Here is an 8,695-nt window from a genome sequence, read left to right on the forward strand (position 1 = left end):
GGCTCCTCAAGAGAAGAAATTTGGGTAGGTTGTCTCTGGGAGGCCCTGGTGACAGTGTTTAGCATGAGGATCAAGGTCACCTGAGGTTAAATTAAAGAAAGCACATTTGTTCACAGTTGTGTCTAGGGCTATCCCTGACCCCAACCTTTACAAAACAAGAAAATCTTTTTTTTTTTCTCTTTAACTTTTTTTTAAAGTATTCTTGTTTTAGTTCCTTTACTCAAGGGCATGCTTTAATTCTCCTAGCTTCACTCACATTGAAAGGAACTCATATTTGATTTGGGAAGAAAGTGTGGTGTTTTCCCCCAGGCAAGGCAAAACTAGGTGTAGCCATGGGCCAGATTAAAATGTAATTGAGAAATATTTAACAAGATAAATAAAGGGGGCAGCTAGATGGTGCAGTGGTTAAAGCACCGGCCCTGGATTCAGGAGTACCTGAGTTCAAATCCGGCCTCAGACACTTGACACTCACTAGCTGTGTGACCCTGGGCAAGTCACTTAACCCCCATTGCCTGCAAAAAAAACCCCAAACAAACAAGATAAATAAAAATACCGCATAGCATAGATAATGTTAATTTCCGGTTTTCTAAATTAATATGTAACCTGTAACACTCTTCTATTTGAGTTTGACAATAGTGGTATAGTGCAAAGAGTATTAGATTTGGGGCCAGGAAAAGTGGATTCTAATAATACTAGTAACAATAGCTGGTATTTATATGCTTTAAGTCTTTTTTGTTTGTTTTTTTGTGGGTTTTTTGTGGGGCAATGAGGGTTAAGTGACTTGCCCAAGGTCGCACAGCTAGTAAGTGTCATGTTTCTGAACATGAACTTGAACTCAGGTCCTCCTGAATCTAGGGCTGGTGCTTTATCCACTTTGCCACCTAGCTGCCCCCTATATGCTTTCAGTCTTACAAAATTCTTTACACTGTCTCATTTTGTGCTTCACAACAATCCTATAAGGTATGTACCATAGGTAGTATTCTCATAATTTTATGGATTAGGAGACAGGCTAAAGAAGATTAAGTAACTTGCCCATTATCACAGTTAGTAAATTTCCCAGGTGGGTCATGCGTTGGACATGTCACCTACTTTTCCCAAATCTCTCCTTCCTCATTAGCAAAGCACAAGGGCCTAATCAAACGATCCAACTCTAAAATTCCATAATTCTACAAGTTTCTTTCTTGCCTCAATTTCTTCATCTATAAAATTAAAGCTTTGGTATAAACTGCCTCCAAGGTGTCTTCCAGCTCTCATATATAACCCTATTATCATGTTATATCTGGGTACAAAGATTATGGTATCAAACTCCCAATTTCTTCCATTTTCTCCCTCTTTCTGAGTTGATGCTGGCTCACTGATTCCAACTTATGTTCGTTGCAGCAGGTTGGCAAGATTTCCCAATGGGGCAACCACATTGTTACAACTTTCTCGGGGCCCTGCCTTGGTTTGGGGAGCATACACATTAATGCTCTAGGTCCTGGCCTCCCATGTGTGTGCTTCCCATTTACACAAATCAAAGACAATGATATCATTAACTCCTAAAAATGAATCATTTACTAAACAGAAATGTGAAAGTGACAATAATCATAACAAAATACTGACTAAATGTAAAGCAAAGGCAGAAAAATAAAAATACAAGAGGTTATTCACAGATCTGGGGCACACTGAGCTACCAAAGCACACAATGTCTATGAATGAGAGGTTGCAGAGAGTCTGGCAGAAATCTAGCAATAACACCTGAGTAGCAGGCAAAACCCTCTGTCTGGGGCAACTCACAACTGCAGAGTTTGTCTATCTGTATTCAGTAGGTCTCATCTTCTGTCAGCCTCTTGGCTCCTCAGATCCTCCTCCTCTGAAAATCTGGTTTCTTGCTTCTGGCTTTTAATGTCTTGGGTTCCGTGAGCATCTTCCTTCATTGGCTTCTCTGATTTCCTTCCTCTCCTCAAAATTCTTTGTTTGCTGATTCCTAATCTGACTAATAATTTCCCAAATCAGGGTCTCCTTGTGATGAGCGATCTATCTCAAACTTAGGCAAAAAAAAAATCCATACTTATCCCAGATATTGTCAGGGAAAGGCAATTTATTAAATGCTAATTATATGGTAGGCACTATACTAAGCACTAGAGTTATAAAGAAAATTTTTTAAAATATGATCCTTTCCCTCAAGGGGGTCACATACTAATGGTAGAGACAGCATAATATCATACATATAAGAAAAATACAGTGTAAATAGAAGGTAATTATAGAGAAGAGACTCTAGTTAGGGTGGGAAAAGGACTCTTGAAGAAGGTGGTGTCTGAGCTGAGTCCTAAAAATATGCAAAGAAGCCAGGAGGTAGAAGTGAGGAAGAAGAACATCCCACACATGGGAGACAGCCAATGAAAAGGCAAGGAATGTTTTGTTTGAGCAACTGCAAGAAGGGCCAGATTGCTGGACCATGGTGACTGAAGTATAAGAAGACCTAAAAGGTAGGAAAAGGCAAGGTCATTAAAGGCTTTAGAAGCCAAACACAAGAATTTCTTTTTTGTTTGTTTTTTGTTTTTTAATCCTGGAGACAAAAGTAAGTCACTGGAGTTACTGAGCAAGAGAGTGACATGGCTCAGACTGTGCTTTAGGAAAATCGTTTTTACAGATGAATGAAGGGTGGATAGAAGTGGGAAAGACTTGAATCAGTGAAGCTACTTTAATAATCCAGGTTCAAGGTTATGATGGCATGCACCAGGGGGATAGCTATGTGAGGGGAGAGAAATGTATGTATGCATGTATGCATGCACGCATGCATGTATATATTTCTATGTATATATACATACATAAACATGTATATATGCATCTATATGTGTATATGTATATATTTGTGTGTGTCTATACATATAGATGTACATGTAATCTGTTCCTAAGTCTTATATTATATGTATAACATATATTATATATAATTAAATATACAAGATATTGTATAAATATATGCATATGTATGTGTGTATATATGTGTATGTACACACACACACACACACATATATATATGAGACTAGGGAACAGATTGGATGTGTGGAATAAATTGAGGTGAGCAGTCAAAGATATCATTGAAGTTGATAGGATGGGAGTACCTTTGACAATAGTAGTTTAGAAGAAGGGCTGGGTTTTGAGTTCTATTTGAACATGTTGAATCATCAGGATATTCAGTGTGAGATGACCAAAAGTCAGTTGATGATACGAGATTGGAGTCTAGGGAAAAGGTTGGGCCTGGATAGATGAGAGAGGGAGAGGGAGAGTAATCTGGGAGTCATGTGCAAAGAGATGATAATTGAACCTTTAGGAGCTAATGAGATCACCAAGTGAGGCATTAAATAGAGAGAGACCCATTATAGAGAAGAGGGCCCAAGACAGATCCTTCAAGGACACCCACATTTAATAAGTGTGACCTGGATAAAGATCCAGAGAAAAAAACTAATAAGAAGTAGTAGTGAATAGTGTCAAAAAACTTATACAAGGAGTAGCCAGGAGAAGGGCATGACACCGTCAAAGTCGAATAATACAGAAAGGTTAAGAAAAATTAGGTTTGAGAAAAGGCTATTAGATTTAGCAATTAAATTACAGGTAACTTTGGAGCTATGACACAGTAGGCCATATGCCATAATCCTAAAATCCCCAAACAATTATTCGATTTGGTTTCCCAGCAATAAACTCCAAGGTCCTAAAAAACAGTAAAATTCAAATTAACTACTGGAGAAAATGCACCGCAGACATCTCTAACATCAGTTAATACATTTGTTTCTGAGCTAGTGTTCTGTCTTAGGTCGTCTCAAAACTTTTATCTGAGGGGCTGCTTTTCTTTGATTTTCTCTCAGAACACAGTCTGTTCCTTCTAAAGCTGTTTTCCTCTGTTTCCCTTTTCTACCCTTTTCAATCCACATAAAAAAGGGCAGCACCTTATGCTGTGAAAACCCTGCTATTGTCTTTTTAATTTTTATTTAAGTAATTGTTAATTTATAGGATAAAACAAGCATTTCTATAACACAGTATAATAAAAAAGATGATTGTGCATGGAACTGAAAATTATATAAAAGTTATCATGTAACTTTTTTCCTTTTTTTTCTTCCCCCCAAGCCATCCTAGAGATAGCTACCATTAAATACAAATTGCATATATATGTGAAATCATTCTATACATACTTCAGTTATTTCTCTGGAAGCTGATTTAGTCTTTATATGTCCTTTTGTAGTTAATTTAGGTATTTATGAGTCAAAATTACTTATCCACTCAAAGTTGTTCTTAAAACAATATTGCTGGGGCTGCTAGGTGGCATAGTGGGAGTTCAAATCCAGCCTCAGACACTTAACACTTACTAGCTGTGTGACCCTGGACAAGTCACCTAACCCCAATTGCCTCACCAAAAAACAAAAAACAAAACAAAAAAACCCAATATTGATGTTATTGTATACAATGTTTCCTTGGTTCTGCCCATTTTGCTTTTCATTATTTCATGCAAATCAATCCATGTTTTTCCAAGAACATTGAGCTCATCATTCCTTATCATTCCTTTTTTAAAAATTTAAAAATTTTTTTGGCGGGGCAATGAGGGTTAAGTGACTTGCCCAGGGTCACACAGCTAGTAAGTGTCAAGTGTCTGAGGTCACATTTGAACTCAGGTCTTCCTGAATCCAGGGCCAGTGCTTTATCCACTGCACCACCTAGCTGCCCACCCCCCTGCTTACCATTTCTTACATTGCAGTAGTGTTCCATTACATTCATATACTTGTTCAGCTATTCCCCAATGGATGGACATCCCCTCATTTTCCAATTCTTTGCTACTACAAAAAGAGCAGCTATAAATATTTTTGTACATGTGGGTTCTTTTTCCCTTTTCCATGATCTCTTTGGGATACAGACCTAGTAGAGGTATTGCTGGTTCAAAGGGTATGCAACAGTTTTAAAGCCTTTTTGGCATGGTTCCAAATTGTTCTCCAGAATGGTTAGATCAGTTCACAGCTCCACCAACAGTGCATTAGTGTTCCAATTTTCCTACATCTTCTCCAACATTTATCATTCTCCTTTTTTGTCATATTAACTAATTGGATAGGTGTGAGGTGGTACCTCAGAGTAGTTTGATTTGCATTTCTTTTTTTTTATCTGAATAGAATTTTATTTTCCAAAATATATGTAAAAAAAATTTTTAACATCAATTTCTCTTCCCCCCTCCATTTCCATCCCTCACCCACAAGAACTCAATCAATTCAAAATAAGTTATACATGAGTAGTCATGGAAACATTCCCATATTAGCTAGTTGTTAGAGAAAACAGTAAAAAAAAAAACCCAGAATTTCAGATTAAGGAATTGTCAAAGAGGAAATGAAAAAAAAAATTTTTTTAACATGTGTTTCCATCTGTTTTCAGATACTATCAGTTCTTTCTCTGCAGATGGGCTGCAATCTTCATAAGTCCCTCAGGGTTACATTGGATCATTGCCTTGCTGAAAACAACCACATGCTTCCCAGCAGATCATCCCTCACTATTGCTGTTATTTTGTATACAGTACATTTCAGTCTGCTTCAGCTCATGTAGGTCTCTCCAGGTTTTCCCAATAGCATCCTGTTCATCACAATCTCTATATCAACCTTAAGCTTGACAGAGAATCTTCTTCACAAAAGCCCAGCAAAGTAGGTACCATACATTTTGCCATTATAGTCAATCATCATAACTATTTCCCTCCATCCCACTCCCTTCCCATGACATTTACTCTATCTTCTTTTTACCTATTCCTCCTCAGAGGTGCCTTACTTCTGACTATCCTCTCCCTCTCTCTGCACTCCCTTTTTTCACCCTTCCTTCCTTCTCCTCTTCCCTTCCTATTTTCCTGCAGGCTTAAATAGATTGCTCCTCCCAATTGGGTATGAAAGCTATTCCCTCCATGAGCCCACTCCAATAAGATCAAGGTCCCTGAGCTAATTCTGTGTTCTAAATTTTTCTTCCTCCCTCCCTCCTCAACCCTCCCTATGAGATCAAGCAATTCAATATGTTATACTGGTGTAGTAATGCAGAACATCTTCATCTTCCTTGAAAGTGTTTTGCTTTTTACTGCTCTCTCCCCAAATCTGCCCTTTCCTCCTTCCCTCCCCCCCCTTTTCTCCCTCCCTCCAGGGCAAAAGTATATTACTATACCTACTTGAGTATGTATGTTAGTTCTTCTTTGGGCCAATTCTAATGATATTAAGGTTCACTCACTCCCCAACTCCTTCCCCCTCTTCTACTCTCTTCCATAACCTTTCTTCTTGTTTCCTTCATGTGAAATACCTCTCCCCAGACCATCTCTCCCCTTCTCCCTCCCCCAGTTTATTCCTCCTACACCTCAACCCTATTTTAATGATGTCATCATGGATTAGCTAGGTGGCACAGTGGACAAAGCACCAGCCCTGGACCCAGGAGGCCCCCCAAGCTCAAATCCAGCCCCAAACATAAGACGCTCCTCCCCGTCTACCCCACAAAGAACAAAACATAAATGCTTTACAGATATCATCCCTTCATATTCAGTTCAGCCCTGTCTTCTGTGAATTTCTTGTGAAGAATTTTTGTTTTGTTTTCTTTTGTTTTTTGGAGCTCATCATTCCTTAAGGCACAATAGTATTCCATCACAATCATATACCAAAACTTATTCAGCCATTCCCCAATTAACAGTCATCCCCAAAATTTCCAGTTCTTTACCACTACAAAGAGAGCTGCTATAAATATTTTAGAACATATAAGTTCTTTTCCCTTTTACCTAATCATCTTTAGAAACAGACCTAGTAGTGGTATTTCTGGGTCAAATGGTATAGGCGGTTTCATAACTCTGAGTATAATTAAAGATCCAAAATGGTAGGATCAGTTCACAATTCTACCAACAATGAATTAGTGTCAAAGTTTTTCCACATTACCTCCAACATTTGTTGCTTTCCCCTTCAATCATTTTAGCCAATTGTATTAATAAAAAAGAATTAGGAATGTTTAGCTAGAAGATGGTATCATTCATAGACTGCATTATCTTAAGACCCTTCTGATACTTCAGGTAACAAAGTCACCTTAGGTAGGGGTCCATCTATATTTGGTTTTACACAATATAATGGGTTAGACCATTGCAGTTAAAAGGCAAATATATTCAATTAATTGTTACTTCAGACAAATCACTTGATTTGAATCATGAGAAAATGACCCTATAAAATGAGGAGATTAAACAAAATGACCTCTAACATTCCTTCCAACCCTTAATCTGTGATCCATGGTTTATTGAGTGTGAGGTGGATAAGCATTAGAATAGCTTGTTAAGAAATATGATAAATTATTTTTGACCATTTTGTCTTTTCAAAAATACTGCAGCTAAGTGGAGTCAGGAAGACCTAAGTTCAAAGTTCAAATTTGGCCTTACTAGCTTACTAGCTGTGTGACCCCAAACAAGTCACTTAATTTCTCTTTGCCTCAGTTTCCCCATCTGCAAAATGGGGACAATAATAATAGCACCTACTTTCCAAGGCTGTTGTGAGGATCAAATGAGATAATAATTGTAAAATATTTATTATAATTAAATATTATTTTATCAAAATTTTAATTTTAAATTATTTAATTGATTAAATTAATATCAAATAAATATTATTTTTATGAAGCAATCATCATCATCACAAGGTATCCCAAAAGTCTTAGGTCAATTTTAAGATTTTTTTTTTGGGGGGGGGGTGAGGCAATTGGGGTTAAGTGACTTGCCTAGGGTCACACAGCTAGTAAGTGTCAAGTGTCTGAGGCCAGATTTGAACTCAGGTCCTCCTGACTCCAGGGCTGGTGTTCTATCCACTGGGCCACTTAACTGCCCCAAGATTATTTTTAAAGTGCATTAATACTTTTGGGACACCTCATATGTGGATTCTCATACATCTTGATTGTTTCAGGGAAGTCTTGACTCATCAGATCAGTCTATTGATCCCAACTACCTAATTCCCCCAACCCTATAAAGAATAAGAGCATTAGCTCCATCCATTTCCCTGGACCTTTAAACACATGCCTAGGGCCTTAACATTATTACTCTGTTCCGACATAGACAGCATTTTTTTTTTTGCCATGTACTTATTAATTCTCAGGTCCTGGAAGAAAAGCTGAACAAACTTTGAATATAGAGGAGATGGCTAATAGAGGTATTGCCAAGGAGAAGTTTTCCCAAGCAGATGGCAGTGTAGAAGCAGCCCTGGGGAGGTAGGAGAGACCGGGAGGAAAGCAGATGTTCCAGTAAGGATTCATCTGAAGTTGGTCTTCAAGGAAAAAAAATAAGACTGAAATGTCATTTTCCTTAAGGTTTAGGTTGTTTTTTTGTTTTGTTTTGTTTTGTTTTGACCCATTAGTACAAAGAGCTGCCATGTAGAAATTCGCTCTGCTGATAGATTGGAAACTCATAGGCTTAGGGTCCCTGGGGCCCTTCCCTCCCTCTGATTGGAGAGTGTGGAGGATCAATATTGGAGCACTCCTCCTAGATCCTCCACATTTAAGAATGGTATCCATGAACTCTTCAACATGTGTTACTTTACTACTTTCCTGGATTACATCATCCATCATCTTCAGAAACGTATCATTCTGAAAGATGAAAACGATTTCCTCAGATCATTTCCCACCCCAACTGCAGGATTTCATCATGCCCCAGAACTGAGTAACTTTCTTTATCCCCTCTTCAGCTTTTTTTTTT

Source organism: Dromiciops gliroides, chromosome 3, assembly GCF_019393635.1.
Source record: "Dromiciops gliroides isolate mDroGli1 chromosome 3, mDroGli1.pri, whole genome shotgun sequence".
Lineage (NCBI taxonomy): Eukaryota > Metazoa > Chordata > Mammalia > Microbiotheria > Microbiotheriidae > Dromiciops > Dromiciops gliroides.